Source organism: Spinacia oleracea, chromosome 4 (genome assembly GCF_020520425.1).
Source record: "Spinacia oleracea cultivar Varoflay chromosome 4, BTI_SOV_V1, whole genome shotgun sequence".
Lineage (NCBI taxonomy): Eukaryota > Viridiplantae > Streptophyta > Magnoliopsida > Caryophyllales > Amaranthaceae > Spinacia > Spinacia oleracea.
In genome coordinates this window covers 176,793,159-176,810,975 of record NC_079490.1, presented here as the reverse complement: position 1 = coordinate 176,810,975, position 17,817 = coordinate 176,793,159, and positions in this window count along the sequence as shown.

Below are 17,817 nucleotides of genomic sequence, written 5' to 3'. Positions count from 1 at the left end.
TTGATGGTATACGTACCTCAAATCTATCTTTGGAAACACTTTTGCACCTCGAAGTTAGTCAAACAAATCATCAATGCGGGATAAAGGATATTTATTCTTGTCCAACTCTCTATAATCTATGCACAACCTCAAAGCTTCATAATTTTTCCTCACAGATATGACATGGCTCCCAAAAGTGAAGCACTTAGTTGAATATACCCTTATCCAAGTAAATCATCTAATTGTTTCTTCAATTCTTTGCAACTCAGTTGGTATCATTCTATAGGTGCTTTAGGAATAGAAGTGGACTTTTATGCTAAATTTTAATTCTCTGGTTGGGGCATACTAGGTTTCTTTTCTGGAAAACATTTGCCTATTCTCAAACGATAGATGTATCGGTGATGGGTGATCGACAACAGTACAAGGATAACCAGAAAAACTCACCATCAGTCAATAGGGGTTTTCAAAGCAAAGACATTTTGAATCATTAGTTTTCTTCACTAACCTTTGGGACGAAATCCTACCCTCATTTGCCACTTTGGTTACACTATTCCCCAAACAATTGATGTTAGCTTTATATTCAGCCAACCAATTTATTCCCAAAATTACATCAAATCTAGATAGGTCAAAGGATAATAAAACTCAAATTTCTCTAACATCGTAGGACAATTTCTATGTCACAATTTCTCTATTAGGAAAGAAAACATTCATAAACGCATCGATATGGGCATAATACTCGTGGGTAATGTGGTTATCATTGTTAACAGGTTGCTCGTTACGAGCCCTTGGTGACATCATTCATAGCCTTGATAGACAACATTCAATCATAACATGTCTCAACAAATGGACACAAATAAATCATAGAAAATAAACCCGTTCATCCCGTTCCTACACTCACACTCATATTCATTTTAACCTAACAAAATTTTAAGAGTATTCCATTTTCAACTTATTCTTTAAAACTCTTTGCTTAAAGCCTAATGAATTCTATTATGTGCAAAACCCACGAGTTTTAGCACTTATGGCCCAAAACCTTGGCTCTGAATACCAAACTGTAACACCCCGACCTCTAATTCAATTATTAAAGCATACTTAGCAGCGGAATTAACCTAATTTGGTCGGGACATTACCTGCCGTAACTCCCTCTTGGGAATTACAAGGCAACCATCATATTCTGCGCCATTAGAACTCCAAATTAACATAATAATCCTTTATATATATTCCCAAAATTTAGGTACATCACTTACTAAAAGTCTTTAATTAAACTATTAAAGCATTAAGCATAAAATAGGTGAATAATATTAAAGTGAAATTTCCTCGCAACTACTCGTTTCCATCGTTCCCCGCAGTACCTAAAACAGAAAACAAAAACGGTGAGCCGAAGACTCAGTAACAAACTATTCTAGCAACGTAAATTCATTTCAATTCATTTTATTTAATAACACAGGGAGAGTAGAATAAGTAAAACATTTAATAAAGTCCTTTATTTAATTCATTCATAACTTTTGGGTGCACATGCTAGCCGTGGCAAGTATGACATGGTGGAACGTCTTCCACGATGGACCGCTGTCCATAAAACATGGGGCCTTGGCCCGAAAACATGAGAGCCTTGGCTCAATGGGCGGATGCCCCATGGGTACATGCATGACCGAGAATCGTAACCTGTGAACATATACTGCCAAACGGGCTAGGTATTTCACTTTCATTTATCATGTTTCGTTTAATTTTACATTTTAGCATTTTTACTTCAGTTGAAGTAACATATTTCCTTTGGATCATACGATCAAAATAAATCATCATTCCTGTCATGGTTTCTTATAAACATTATTTTATAAGAACATTCAATCAATCATAATATAAGGAATATTTCCATCAAATCATATCATAATAAATAATTCAATAAAATCATATTTCATTTCCCGCAATTCATAAAACATGTCATAACATTCATTTAATAAATTAATCATAACGTTGTAATTTCATAATCGCATTTATAAGGGAATTGAGGGTACTAGCAATAGCCGTTACCTCACTTCCACGATTTTGCTAAGGATTTTCCTTGGTTCGTTCGTCCTGAGCTCCGAGTCCAATTTCTTTCAAAATAATAAATTATTGAATTAGTATTAAAACGATAAATAATCTAAAATCGATATTTTATAAATAATAAATTTTATAAGTGATGAATTTATAAATAGCGAATTTTAATAAAATATAATTTCGAAATTTACTGAAAATATTATTAATCGAATTTCAATCGAAATATATATTTATATTCATAAACCGATTTTCATGAAAATATTTATAAATTCCGTTTTTGTTAAATAAAGCTAGTAATTTATTTTCGTAAAATCGATAATTAAACCTAAAAAATGTTAAACAATTTTTATTAGTAAATAACTACATTATAAAAATTTATTAAAGCATGCAAATTAATAATTAGAAATCTGAAAATACAATTAAGTTTGTAACTCACCCAAAAGCCCAAAAGAAATATGGCCCAATTTTTAATATGGGTTGGAAGGGAATCAAAGTTTTAAAATAAAACTTTGATTTTGGGTTTGTCTGGAACAGGGAAGGGAGTAAACGGGGGTGATTTTGGGCGGAGGCAGGGTGGTTCAAGGCGAAGGTGGAGGCGGGATTTACTCCTGAGGTGGTGAGGTGGTTGCAGTGTGGTAGCGACGTGGTGTTGGTGGCGCAGCGAGCAAGAAAGGAGAGAAGACAGAGGAAGGGAAAGAGGGAGCAGGGGAGAGACAGGGGTTGCATGGGAGGAGGAGAGGCAGGGGTTGCGGAGGTGGTCGAGTGATGGCCGAGTGGTGTTGGGCTGCTTGAGGTGGAGCTGAATGGTGGTTGTGGTCGATGGTGGTCACAGTGGTTGTTGTGGTGGTGGTGGTGGGTGATGGTCCGAATCAGAGAAACAAAGGGAGAAGTATTGAAATTTGTTTTGATTTTTGATATCTGAAAATGATCTATGAATGTTGAGTTTGTAAAAGGAAGAAGAGAAAGAATCCAACTTGAATTTTTCAATGAATGTGGACTGATTTTTAGGGAAAAGGAGAAGGAAGAGAAATCCTTCACTCCATTTGTACGTGGAGAGCAAGGAGAGAAAGAGAGATTGGAATTTTGGCTCTTCTAAGGGCTTTTTAGTAATTTCACAAGATTAGGCTAAAATTTCTGAAATTCATTGCTATTTTTGGAAACTACTAAAAATAGAAATGTTTAAAATAATTCTTTATTTAAAATATCGTTAACGAAAAATAAATAAATTTTCGTTTATAAATTTATCGTTTAAAATAAATCGTAAAAACATTTAAAATAACGAAATCGATTATTCGTAATTATTTAAAACAAAATCAAGCTAATAAATATTTTTAATTTTAATAAATCACATTTAAAAATTTCGGGGTATTACAATAGTAATAATACGAAAGAGAGTTTTTTAATAATTTAGAAACTACATATATATACAAAATATTATAAATGAGAAAATTAGTTCCTCAAAAATAAATGTGAATAAAAAAGTACAAGATAGAAAAATAAAAAATATCGACAAAGTGTTTTTTTTTTTTTAAGAAAAAGAAAGAGAGGAGCTAGAATTCAACAGCAAAACAATAAAAAATAATGTCCACTTGCCGAGTATCGAACTCGGGACATTATTAGGAACAAAATCTTTAACAACTGCTTTGTACCACTGAGACAAACACCCATGATGTTTTATTTAATGCGTCTTTTATTACGAGAAGTAATATGCTGGACAAATTAACATTTTGGTCCCCTTTCCACCCTGGACCCTAGGCGGTTGCACTCTCCGCCTACCCTCAAGGCCGGCCTGCTACCTCCTTTTATTAGGGTTTTTTCCTGCTGGAAAACTCCTCCTCGGAGCCGATCTGTAGGTCGGTTGGTGTGTACCCCTGCCTTGCTCGAAGAAGGAAGGTTCGTTTGGGGTGTCGATCTCAGTGTTTAGAGGGAGAAGATTAATTTCGATCTGGTTTTAAGAGTTGGGGGCTCTCTAACCTCATATCTATCTCGTACGCCGCCGTCGGAAAAACGTCGGTAAAGGTAAAGTACGGAATAGGGTTTCTATTTTGGGAAAATTAGGAGTTGTCGGCTCTCAAATCTAATTTGGAGGGAATTCCGACCAATCATAATTGGAGCGCCTCTCATCGTCGTCGCCTTGTGGTATCGGGAAAACGTCGATCTCAGTGATAAAGGGGAGGAGAGGATTCAAATTGGATCTTGCCTGGCCACCGCTGTCTTGTGGTGCCAGGAAAATAATCTGATCTTGACGATAAAAGGTGAAAGATTGGTCGAGCTTCTACTTAAGTTTTAAATTGGCTTTTGTCACGGTGTTGTGTGGCTGTAAGTGGTTTTCCTTTTCCTTTTTTCTGCCTTCTACCTAGTTGAGTTCTTTAGTTGTTTTTTGGTTTAACGGGTGTAGGTTTGTCTGTGCTTTGTTTGTTCCCTGTCTTAGTTGCTGGTCCATTAATGTGTTGGTGTTGGGTCAGCTTGTTTAGGTAGCATTGGTTTGTTTCTCTCTGTGTAGGTTGGCTATTTTTCCATATGAGGTTATTGTAGGTTCGGTTAAAGTTTGGTTTCCGAACTCATGGTTGGTTTTAGGGTGTTCTATGTGGGATGTCCTAATTTGGAAGATTGAAATTTGAATGTGGGGATTAGGTAATAGGTTGTTGGAGGTGATGTGTGTTAATATCATCTCCTCGTATGGGCATTCGTGTTCTTCTGGTGCTCGAGTGTCCTTGTGTGGTGTTAACATCAGTGGAGGTTCTGTTTTGGGTATTGTGTTTAGGAAAGGAGATTTGTGTAGGAGGGGGTTTGGGTTTACATGGGTCTTGGTTGTCAGGTCGCCTATGAGATTAATTAAAGTTAATTCTCATTTTAGGTTAGCGATGACTGTGTTTGTCGCTTTCAAAAACTTGTATTTTAGCGTTGCTCCCCATTTTATGGGGGTTCATAACATGCCTTTCGAGTCTCTTTTAGGGACTCATGCTGCTTTTGAGCATATCACAAGTCCTTTGCAACTGGCTTGTGTCATTAGTACTCTTCTACTCCTTTTCTTTTGTTCCAATTGTATCAGGTTTTTAAAGGAACCTCCAGGTTATTGTCCCTATATTTCAGTCTTCTTCAAGGAAATCAAAATGAATGGCCTTGGCATGCTACTTGATCTGTGGCGATATAAACAAAGTCAAGTCAACAACCAGGAAGCCATCAAAGAAGATCTTGCTACCTATTTAGTGTTAAGTAGTTTGTTTTTTAGTGTGTTATGTAACCTCGTTGTTGTATTTGTGAACCTTTTATTTATGCAATATTAAGCCTATGTAAAAAAAAAAAAAAAAAAAACATACGGAGTAGAAACAATATACGATTTCAATGCAAAATTCATAACCTCAACGAGTCAATTTACAAGCTCTAACCACTTCATAAACAAAAAAACTAGCTTGGTTAATTGATCATTTAGGGAAGTCATTAGATAAGTCACCCAATTACTGAATATTACTCCCATAAGTATGTACCTAATGGTACTCCCGCGTCATAACGGAACCAATAAAAAGAAAACGCGTGCGAGATAAAACACAGACTAAAACCAAGTAACATAAGCACAAAATAAATAACATGAAAAATTAAGTAACATAAGCATCAATGTAAATAACATAAGGTATGCGTGCGGGAAATTGTGGAAGAATATTTGGGGGCTTGCAGTCCCACCCAAGATACGAGTGTTCTTATGGAGATTGTGTAGTGGTGGCCTTCCTACATCTTTGGGGTTACATAGGAGGATTGAGAGCATTAACCCTACTTGTCTACATTGTGACCGCATTGAGGAATCAAGCCTTCATGTTGTATGGGGATGCCACTGTGCTGCAAGGGTGTGGGAGGAAGAGGAGGGAAGTAGGATTCTAGAGTGTCCAAGAGTAGGGGGTGCATTGGACTGGGTGGATTGGTGGATGACCAACTTGTAGGAGGAGGAGAGGTGTAATGTAGCGATGTTGGCTTAGATGTGCTGGAATGAAAGGAATGCGGTAATACATGGTAGCCAACCTAGACATGTAGGTGAAGTTGTGGCAGCTTCTAAGTCCATGTTTGTAATCCCCCGTAAATTTATAAACTTTATTAATATATTTTAACGTATTGTTATTTATATTTAAATAGAATTTACGAATTTTAGTAATAAATATATAATTAATGTATATTTAATTACATTTTAAATAATTTAATGATTTATGAAATTAAACAAAAAATTTAGAATCATACTTTGAAAATAATTTGAATTACGAAAACACGTTTGAATTTGGAAAATACATCTAATCGATTTCGGATTCAAACATTAAAAGCAATTCTAATCCTAGCCCAATTAGTAAGGCCCACAAGTAAATAAACCCCAAAACCCAAAGTTACTCACAATAATTCTCTCTCCTCTCAAACCCACAAGAAATCAAACACTCACAATATTCTCTCTTCCTTCACGTACTCATTCACGTGAACCACTGTTGCTCGCCTCCTTGGTTGTTTCAGCGCCGCCGGACCACCGTCGCTGCGCCACCAGTCCTCCTTCGCCGTCGGTACTCCTCGTCCTCGTCCTCCTCCTCCTACTTCTTCCCTTCCATTTCATTTTTTCTTTTTCATTATTTTGTTTTTTCGCTCCTCCTTATTTCGTGTCCTCCTTGCTCACAGCCACCGTGCTTCCACCGCACAACCATCGAGTGCAACCACCACCTGCGCCACTACTTTGCGTCGCCCGCCCGCATTGTCGCCGCTTCCCCCGCTTAGCCGACGACATCTTCCTTTCTCTTTCGTTTTCCTCCTCTCCTTACTTGGTTTTTTCTGTTTACTCGACAGCCACCACCGAGCAACCGCCACCTGCGCCCAGCCGCGCCGCCTAGACGACCTCCTGCCCTGCTGCCGCCGTTCCTGACCGCCGGCCAACCACCCTTCTCTATCTCTTTTTGGTTAATTCTTAAACCCTTAAACTAATTTATATTTTAATTATGTTTTATTAATTTAATTTATGTTTTCTAGAATTAAATTTATACGGAGTAGTTTTTATGATTTAATTATGAATTTCAGATTTATATGTTTTGCATAATTAAATTATTAATTTTCAGATTATATAATTTGATTGAAATAAGAATTTTAATTATTTAAAGCACGAATTTTAAGGTTTTAATGGTTTTAAATCATGGTATGATGATTACGAATTACTAAAATTATTGTTTTATGTTCTAAGCATGCTAATTAAGATTTGGAGAAGCTTTTAACTATTTTATATTGCTGGAAATTTAAAGAATGGTGTTTTTATAGAGTTTTTAATGAATTTTAATCATTAATATTAATAATTATTATGCTAGGAGGTTAAATATCCAAGTTTTGATATTGGGGAAGGTTCTAACTATGTTTAGGATGTATTTAGAGTACTTTATTATTGCTGTGAATTATTGGAAGTTGATTGAGAAATTTTATTGGTTGTTTTGGGCGGAGAATTCTCTGTAGGCGACTTTTGAGATTGTTAAAGTGGTCTATCAATTTTTTTACGCAAGGTACGTACATGCCTATGTGTTTGTGGATGTGGTACTATGATTGAAACCATGTTGAAATTATTTATGAACTTGAGTATGTTGAAATTTACATGTTTAATGTCGTTGGATGAACATGTTGAGCATAGAGTTTATTATGAGAACTATATCATGTTGGCATGGATGATTGATGCAAGCATGTTAGTTTGGGAACTTTATATTATTTTATATATTTCCATGGATCACGATTGATCATTGTTCCCTTTTTAGTATTTCACTACTTTATGAGGACCGTGGGCCTTGTTTAGTATGTTGATATTTCACACCTATGAAAGGTTGTTAACCATTGGTAAAGGAAGGATTGAATTAATTGGAATTAATTCTAAATTGAAAGTGTGTGATCACTTATTTAAATCCAAGATAAAAAGGAGTTGTGATTTTGTGTTGATTATCTCATTTATGTTGTTGATGAGTCATAACAAAGTATTAATTGGTAAATCATGTAAAGTGAAACTGAATAGCAATAGCTTTAGAATGTGCACATCTGAAGTGACGGACAATCATGAGTTGGGGTTCATGGTGGTAGCCCATGACTTTTTCTGGGACCGAATTGATCACCGCGTTCTATTTTCTTCAAAAGTTCCTCGATATCACAGGTCATTGAGGTTACGGAGTCGCGCCCGTACCTCGTCTTCCTTAGTGAAGGCTTCTAGTTAGACAACTCGGTCCATTGACTATTCCAATTAAAATAATATTAATGTTATAAAAGTCTAGTCTAGTCTAGTCTAGTCCAGTCAAATATGGTCTTCAAGTTAATATGTTTTTGTTGTCCTTACTTATGTTTTATTAGTATCCTGTTAGGAATATTTATTTACTTATTTAGTATGTAGTACTCGGCTTTGTTGATTACGTGCTTTGTTTGTGTATGTTGATCATGGCTATGCCTTATTGATCCTGTGATGACCCATTTTGGTGAGCATTCTCTAAGGATCAATAAGCATTGTCCATCTACAGGTTTGAAGATGATGTATCATTGGGATCGGGATTGGATAGCTTGTAGTTTAATTTGATTTTCTAAGTTGGAGTTGGTTTGTTTAAGTAGACTTTATAACTTGTTGAGTTAGTAATGTTGACTTTGCTTTTCGTGTTTTGGTTTTGGACCTAGTCCCGCAGTTGACCATTTATAAAATTAAAGTTATTCATCATGTTTTCCGCTGCAAAATTCTGAATAAGCCGTTACGTTTTCACACGGGCGATAACGCCTTGATAATTCTCTATATTTTATATTAAAATGTTATTTTAGAAAAGAGAGAATTGTCGAGGTGTTACAATGTTGTTAGCCTTTTTTCAAGCTAGGGAGGGGAGGGAGACAGTAAGGTGCAGTAATGGGCGGATGCGAGATGGAATCGTATGGCAAGCTCCTGTCTTTGGCTTTCAGAAGATTAATGTTGATGCAGCTACCTTCAAGGATATTGGTATTGGCTTGGGAGTGGTTATTAGAAACTGGGAGGGCCATGTTGTTCATACGGCTTGCCAGCAGAGTCAACAAGTATGGGATGTGAATATAACGGAAGCAAAAGCTAATTGTGTTGGGGTTGAAGATGGTGATACAACGCAATGCCCAAAATGTCGAGGTGGAGTGCGGAAGTCTGCACGTTATTAACCTTGTGAATGATATGCATCATGTTGGCTCTTGTTTAAGGATGATTGTGCGTGAGATACGTATTTTAGCTAGCTCTTTTAATTTAATTAGTTTTCGCAATGTTTTTAGAGAAGCCAACCTAGCGGCCCATGCTATGGATTATCTAAACCCGCACGTCTTTACTACACGAGTGTGGGTAGATGCTTGGCCTAGCTCAGTTGATGATGTAATCGCTTCTGATTTTTGCTTAATTAATAACCAAAACTAGTGGTCGTGGCCGTTTCTTTCAAAAATAATAATAATTAACATAAGCATATAAATAAAAATAAAATAAAAACATGAAAATCAGGTGAACTGAGCAAGTTTTCATTTTATTTTTAACATATATGGTTTATGGAGTAATATATATCCTTTCTAAAAGTAACCTATATTCATGTACATGTTATTTTTATGTCCTTGTCAAGCATGTTTTTGTTAATGAACTCCTATTATGTTTAAAAGTTTTCATGTTAAACTAGTTAGTGCCCCGAGCGATGCCCCGGATAGTAGAAAAATGGATTAATTAGATTCTTATATAACTCATTTTGAATCTAATTTAATTTGTTACATTACAATATATCTTGCTTTGAGTATGCGTTAATAAATTTTAACATGTAAGTATTACTAACTCATAAAAGTAATGACTAATTAGTGATGTGATCGAGACTATTAATAAATGATTCAAATCACTTTTTTCATTATATTGACTTAATATAATTGTGCACGTACAAGAAACAACAATATGAATTGTGGCGTAGTGGTTAAAATATGTGATTAACAAATGAGAGGTCGCATATTCGAAACCTATAACTAATATTTTTTCATGATCAAGAAAATTATATGAGATGCATGACATGTCAAATATGACGATGCGGCATGTCATCGATAATAGGATGCAACATGTGGCGAAATGACATTCCTTGTCTTGGAGTTTTAATATTAGTATAGATTTAATGTCTACTCCGTATAGGTTTGTTCATAAGAATATAACTAGCTTTTGAGCCCGTTCAAAGAACGGGTAGTTGTATAATGGTTATTTAATCTATCTTTTTAAGTTCTAATTTTATTGAGCTTGTGATTTTAGAGAGAATAATATGATTTAAATAGAGGTAAAATTTGAAGGTTGAAAGAAGACATAAAATTAATTAGTGCATGTATTAAAATTGAGTGTTAACCGGGAAGATGGAGTGGAAAATGTTTAATGAATAGATTGGTGAATTGATGTTGTATGAGGAAGATGAAGTGAAAGAGGCGGTTAGAGTTGTATAATATATCAAACAAAAAAGAAAAAATAAAATAAAAAGCCAAAATGATGGAGGAAAGAATGGACTACACGTGTCATCTAATCAAATGTGTTGACACATGTCATCTAAACAAATGTGGTTTCGCTTTTTAAATACTAGGTATATACTAGGTATAGATATTTTTACATACAAATATTTTGTTATTTCATCATAAGTATGATACTTATGTCATTCAATATTCAATATTACTCCAGTTAAATTTCTTGTAATTATGTTATATTTCGTATTATACATGTTATTTTTTAATTGTTTTTGTTACTATATGTATTTAACATGTTATTATAAATATTTAACATGTTACTTACATCATTTCTAGATCTAATGCTCCTGAAGCTACTAAGATATCGAGACGAAAAACAACATCTAGAAAAAAATGAATCAGACTCTTCACGAAAAAGGAGGCTTCTTGATAATCATTGGATATTAAAATTCAAATTCAAATTCAAATGTTGAAATATTATAAAAGAGAGCATGGTAATTAAACATCAAAATTAATCAGAGAAGTAATTCCAATAACACATATATTGTAGCATTTTCTTGTTGAAGCACATGGATACACAATGAGATAATCGTTTTAAACTAGAGCAAGTAAGTAAACATATCATTGGTTTTATATTAATGTTATTATATTTTAAACCAACATTATCTTGTCTGTTATTCGTGTTATTTATTTTACAGGACATGCAAGAAAAGCACCAGCAACAGATGAGGAGCAAACCTATAATATATGTTAAACATATCTGTTACGGTCAAGAAGAAAATTATTCTTGAATATATGCTTAACTCTACAAAAATTTAGGGATTTAGTTTATTGGTATATTTGGGATTTTCAATGTGAAATGTTATACGAAGTACTGTATACTTTTAGGTACATATTTTAAATTTACAATGCTATATTAATACAATTTTTCTCTAGTATATTGTCTTATTTTTTTTATTTTAACATGTTATTAATTTTCATATGCATGTTACTTCTCGTTATTAACATATTTCTTTTAAAAATGTTATATTATGTTGTTTTTGTCGTATACTCCGTGTTTAAGAAACACGTTAATGAATTTAACATGTTAGATTAATTAAAAAATACAATTTTTTCTATAGTGAAATTGTTTAATTATTTTCCATTCAAATCATGTTAGTTTTCATTATACTCTTGTTTTTTTTTAATACACTTGTTATTTTTTACTTATTCAATGTTATTTTATTTAACTCGTAGTATATCAAAAAAATTACTAAACAAGAGAACATATAATAAAAAGAAAATAATACACAATGACAACTAAAATCATTCTCAAAAGTATGTTTTATTCCACGAATTCAGATTTGTTACAATTTACTACATAAACTGTTAAAATTGAAAAACAAACATTTTCAAACCTATGTTATTTTTTTGGATAAATTGTTTTTTACAACTTAAAAAAAATCGAAAATTTATTTTTTTACCACCTAACAAACCACCTAAAAAAAATAATTAAAACTTATTTTTTACCACCTGGAAAATGGAAAAATAGATGAATGTGGGCCACAATAACGGTAATATTTCTGATATGTTATCTTCTTCCACGATTTCATGTATTTAACTCTCTTCTCTTCCTCCGTTTTCTTATCTTCCATTAATTCACATAATTTTTTACCACCAATAATTCATTAAATAAACTAAATTTAATGGAGAGACGGGTGAAAGAGTTAAAGAAAATCACAAAGACAGTATAAAAAATGGGAGGGAAATTGAATTAGGTAGACACACATAAAGGTTTCATCTATTTTTTCGTTTCAGATGGTAAAAACACGTTTTAATTTTTTCTTAGGTGGTAAAATATAAGTTTTAGTTTTGTAAGCGGTAAAAACAAAATTTTGATTTTTATTGATGGTAAAAAAAACAATTTGTCCTATTTTTTTATAAACTTGTATTCTTTTTCTATAAATATATGTTACTAGATTTTAGCACGTACGATGAACTGATTCTGTTAAATTGTTACGTTAAAATAAAAATCCTATATATACCAACTGCTATATTTTATATACATAGTATTAGATTAGATTGGTTTTTTATTTTGGATTGAATTTCATTTTAGATTTATTTTAATTATTATAATGTTTGATTTTGAATGAAATTGTATATGCGTAATATTAATAATTAATTAATAAAAAATATCTACGTGGCACCTAATTATTTATCTACGTGGAACTCGACTTTTTTTTAATTCAAAACTGATTTTGAAATCTTATTTTTCATTGGCCGAAACCATTAGATTTCCTATGTGGCGCTCTAATATTGGATTAATGTTTGATTTTGGATTGAATTTTATTTTAGATTAGTAATTGATTTTGGATAAATTTTATTTTAGATTTATTTTTTAATTATTAGAGTGTTTGATTTTGGATGGAGTTGTATATATTAGTAATTAATTAATCTAAATAATTATGTGGCACCTAATTAATTATCTACATGGCACTCGATTTTTTTAATACAAAAATAAATTAGAAATCTTATTTTTCATTGGCATAAACCATTAGATTTACTATATGGCGCTCTAATAATTCAGCAAATATGCCTCCTTTATATACTATATTTTAGCCCGTGTGATGCACGAATTCTTTTAAATTGTTAAGTTAAAATAAACTCCTATATATACCAACTGCTATATTTATATATTAGATAAGATTATTTTTTACTTTGGATTGAATTTCATTTTAGATTTATTTTTTAATTATTAGAGTGTTTGATTTTGGATGAAAATTGTATATGGTGTAATATTAATAATTAATTAATAAAAATATATATGTGGCGCCTAATTAATTATCTACGTGGCACTCGATTTTTTGAATTCAAAAATAAATTAGAAATCTTATTTTTCATTGGCCGAAACCAATAGATATCCTAGGTGGCGCTCTAATATTTCAGCAAATATGTCTCCTTTATATATACTAGTTGTTGTACCACGTGCTAGCGCGCGCATTCCCTTAAGGGATGTAAAACTGATTAGTGAATGTAAATTTATTAAACTTGTATAGTAAAGGCCTGGGAAAACAAAAAATGAAAATCACAAATATACATGCAAAGTTTAAATACAAACACTTAGGTAATAGATATTATACATTAGATGTGTTTGGCAACCAGGATTCTTTAACTTTTACAAAAGGAGCAAAGACAAAGAGTATGGCCAAGAACATGAAGCATTGCCTTGCAAAATTCCTCAGTATATACTACATTCAACTTGGGTAGTTAGGGTGATGCAACATTATCTGCTAGTGCCAAACTACTCTATAATATATATATATATATATAGAGAGAGAGAAACTGACATTGATGCTTAGCCACATAGAGTTGGACATCATCCCCGAACTGCAATCATTCACATCTTCTGTCTTCCAGAACAACTTGATCGAGGGTCCAACACACACCATTGCTCCTCTAGAAGGAGTTGTTGGTCCTATTTCGATAAGCTAATGCTTGGTGCGAAGCAACTCTTGATAAACTTGAATGCTCCTTGATCATTCTACAATTTAAATACAACTTATTCTAGGAAAAACTCTAATAATAAAAGCATACTGACATACTTCCTCCGTTCTTTTTTATATGACACAATTATTTAGGCACGTTTGCCAATGCACGATTTCAAATATTTATATCTTCAATTGTAGATAAGGAAAAATAATAAAAAATTCATATTTAAAAACTATTTATTGAGACGAATATAATAAGACACCACACGGCTATGTTTTTTCTTACGGAAATTTCATGAAATGCCCCCGAGTTTTGCCATAATTCACCAAACGCCCATCAAGTTTCAATAATTCATAAAATACCTCTCACAATTTGTACAAATATCCAAAATACCCTTACTAATAACAGTCTGTTAGTCCGTCGTTAGCCAAGTTTCCAATTCACCCAAATGCCCCTATTCTAAAACTTATTTCACCAAATGCCCTTATTCTGAAACTTATTTCACCAAATGCCCCAAACTTAAATATAGCTTTTCAGATGTTCCAACGGCTAGTTTTTGTGTTTGAAAAGTAGTCGTTGGTCATGGTTGACTATAAAAACCCCTTTGCTGAATGGTTCTTGTAATTTAGATGTTATTTTGATTTGCTTTGCTAATTTCATAAGATTTGTGTCATGAGTTTTCTTTCAAAATCATCATCCACACCTAATGAGTCCACATATATTAGAGTACATAACAAATTGTGTTATTGTGGTAGGAAATTTGACATATGAAGCTCCGATACAACACTCAATCCACAAAGGTTGTACTACAAGTGTGATCCTTGCAACAAACTGAGATGGTGCAAGTAAGTAGTTGAGCAAGGAAACAGGGGGAAACAACACAAAGGACAATACGGGGGAAGCTTAGACGAAGGAGAAAGCATTGAAAACAAGGGAAACAGTAAGAATAAGAAGAACTGAAGCAAGAGAAGAAGAAGCTAAAACAACAACAAAAAGTAGTCAAAGTTGTAATACAAATGTGGATATTGATGTTTGTAATTTTACTATTTGTAATCATGAAGTAAACACAAGTAATGAGAAACAAATTCACATTTCATAAATAATTGTTGTTGCATAATCTGCACAAAATACCAAAATGGGGAGCAATTCTGTTTTTAGCTTCACTTACAAAACATCATTGCACCAACTACATTTAATGTTGTTTTCTACTTAATGAATATGTGCAAGATCAAAACAGATGTGCAAAAAACTACCCCCAAAAGCATTAGCAGCTATCCAAAAGAGCTTGTGGAATAATTCTCCACTCCAACCTCCATTCCTACTACAATAACAAAATTTGTTAGATATTGTACCCTAATATATCTGGACTCATTATGTGTGGATGATGATTTTGAAAGATAACTCATGATACAAATCTTATGAAATTAGCAAAGCAAATCAAAATAACATCTAAATTACAAGAACCATTCAGCAAAGGGGTTTTTATAGTCAACCATGACCAACGGCTACTTTTCAAATACAAAACTAGCCGTTGGAACATCATAATAGCCATATTTAAGTTTGGGGCATTTGGTGAAATAAGTTTCAGAATATGGGCATTTGGTGAAATAAGTTTCAGAATATGGGCATTTAGGTGAATTGGAAACTTGGCTAACGGCGGACTAACAGCCCGTTATTAGTAAGGGTATTATGGGTATTTGTACCAATTGTGAGGGGGTATTTTATGAATTATTGAAACTTGATGGGTGTTTGGTGAATTATGGCGAAACTCGGGGGCATTTCATGAAATTTACGTTTTTCTTAAGTATAAATCACAAAAGGAAGTCAAAAGAGCTTGTGTGAATAACATCCAAAACCCAATTGTGTCGTCTAATTAGAAACAGAGGAAGTATAACATTGTGTTTAAGGAAAAGACAAAAAAGCAAATAAATTATGAAGTGCAATAAAATGGAAGGGTAAAACAACTATTATGAAGTGTAATACTCCCTCCGTCCCGGATTACTCGACCCGGTTTGACCGGCACAGAGTTTAAGGGACTTGAATTGACTTATTTAATTTAATAGGTAGTAGTTGATAGTGGGGTATTATTTTAATGTAGTTAGTGGGAAATGTGTGAAGGGGTGGGGTTGGGAGTGAGTAGGGGTTGAATTTTTAATTATTTTTTGTATGGAGTAGGGGGTAGGTGGGTTAATAGGGGTGGAGTGAGAAATAATATAATATTGTTAGAATATTTCCATTTTTAGAAACAGGTCAAGTATTAAGGGACGACCCGATAAGGAAAACAGGTCAAGTATTCCGGGACGGAGGGAGTAAGAGGGAAGGGGGAAAACGTGAATGCACTATTGCTAAGGAAAAGACAAAAAAGACAAAGAAGGAATTGGGGGTATTTCAGTAATACCACTGTTACATGAATAATAATCAAAGTTCAAAGCTTTATACTCCCTCTGTATTTATTTAAGAGATACAACTGCCTTTTCCGGCCGTATTTATTTAAGAGATACATTTGTCATTTTTAGTAACTTATCAACCCCACCATCTAATTAAATAATACATCTAATTTACCATATGACCCACCATCATATTAAACAAATAATTTCAGAAACCCACCCCACCTCTCACCCCCAAAATGACATGGTCCCCATTTGTTTACTTATTAAAATACTAGTCTTATATGCACGCTATGTGTGCGATATTATATAAAAACTAAAAATTACGTTATTGTAACTAATTACAGTAAATAATATGCAAAAAAATTTGTTCAAAAAGTAATCTCTAGCTGAAAGCATCTAGATAGTGATTTCACTTTTTATTTTATTTTTATTGTATTTTAAATTTGTATTAATATTTAGTTGCGGTATTTTAGTCTTTTTGCTTGGAGACACCAAAAGTGATGTTACCGAAATGTCCCTCCCCTCTTGGCTTATATAATAGAGATTTACCCAACCCCACTTTTTTTATTATTCTATTTCATTCAATTATTATTCTTAATACCCGTGTCCGGTCAAGTATATCTCTTAACTAAATACGGAGGAAGTAAGTGTACATATTACTTCGATATTAGATTTTCTCCTTTATTTTATTTTTATTAAAGGTAAGGCAAATTTGCTAAAAGGGACCTTTTATGGTCCCAAATTTGCGAGAAAGGACATTTTTAAAAAAGTTCTGAAAACACACCTAAACGTAAAAATTATTTGCGAAAGACAAAAAAATTAGACTTTCCGGCGTTGACTCGTATTTCCCGGTGGTTGACTACCACGTGAGGTTCACGTGCTCCATCTGATTGCTATTTACACTCCTTTCCCTAGTTTCTTCCCCCTACTGTTCTTCTTCCTCCCCAAACCCAACACTCTAAAAAATTCATCAACAATGACATGCATTTTTGCTCTAAGATCAGGAGTTCCAAGAGCATCAACAAATTTCAGACCAGTTAAACCTACTCAAAAGGAACTCAGACCAAACTCCATCGCAGAAAATGCTGACGAAGAAGAACCCTAAAATTTGGGGAATTCAAGAATCAACAATTACTTGATTCAAGATTAAAAAATAATGATTGGTGAGTAAAATCAGAAGTTATCAGGGCAAATTAAAACCCTTATCTATCGAATTTATGACCAAATTTGAGAACATTTTAAAGCAGGGAAAATTTGGGGAAGATTTGTAATTTGATTCGGACGGAAGTTTAATACGGAATTGAAGAGCTGGGATCGTTCCCGCTCTGATATTATGTTGAATTTGTTAATTTAGGAGGAAAGAAGTAAGCAAGAACAGAGAAGAGAAGCCATTGACGAGCTTGGAGCTCGTGGCTTTGTTTGAGAAAACAAGTCTACATTTTTATGTTGCTGCTAGCAAAGCCAATGGAGAAACCAGGAGAAGATGTGGGAA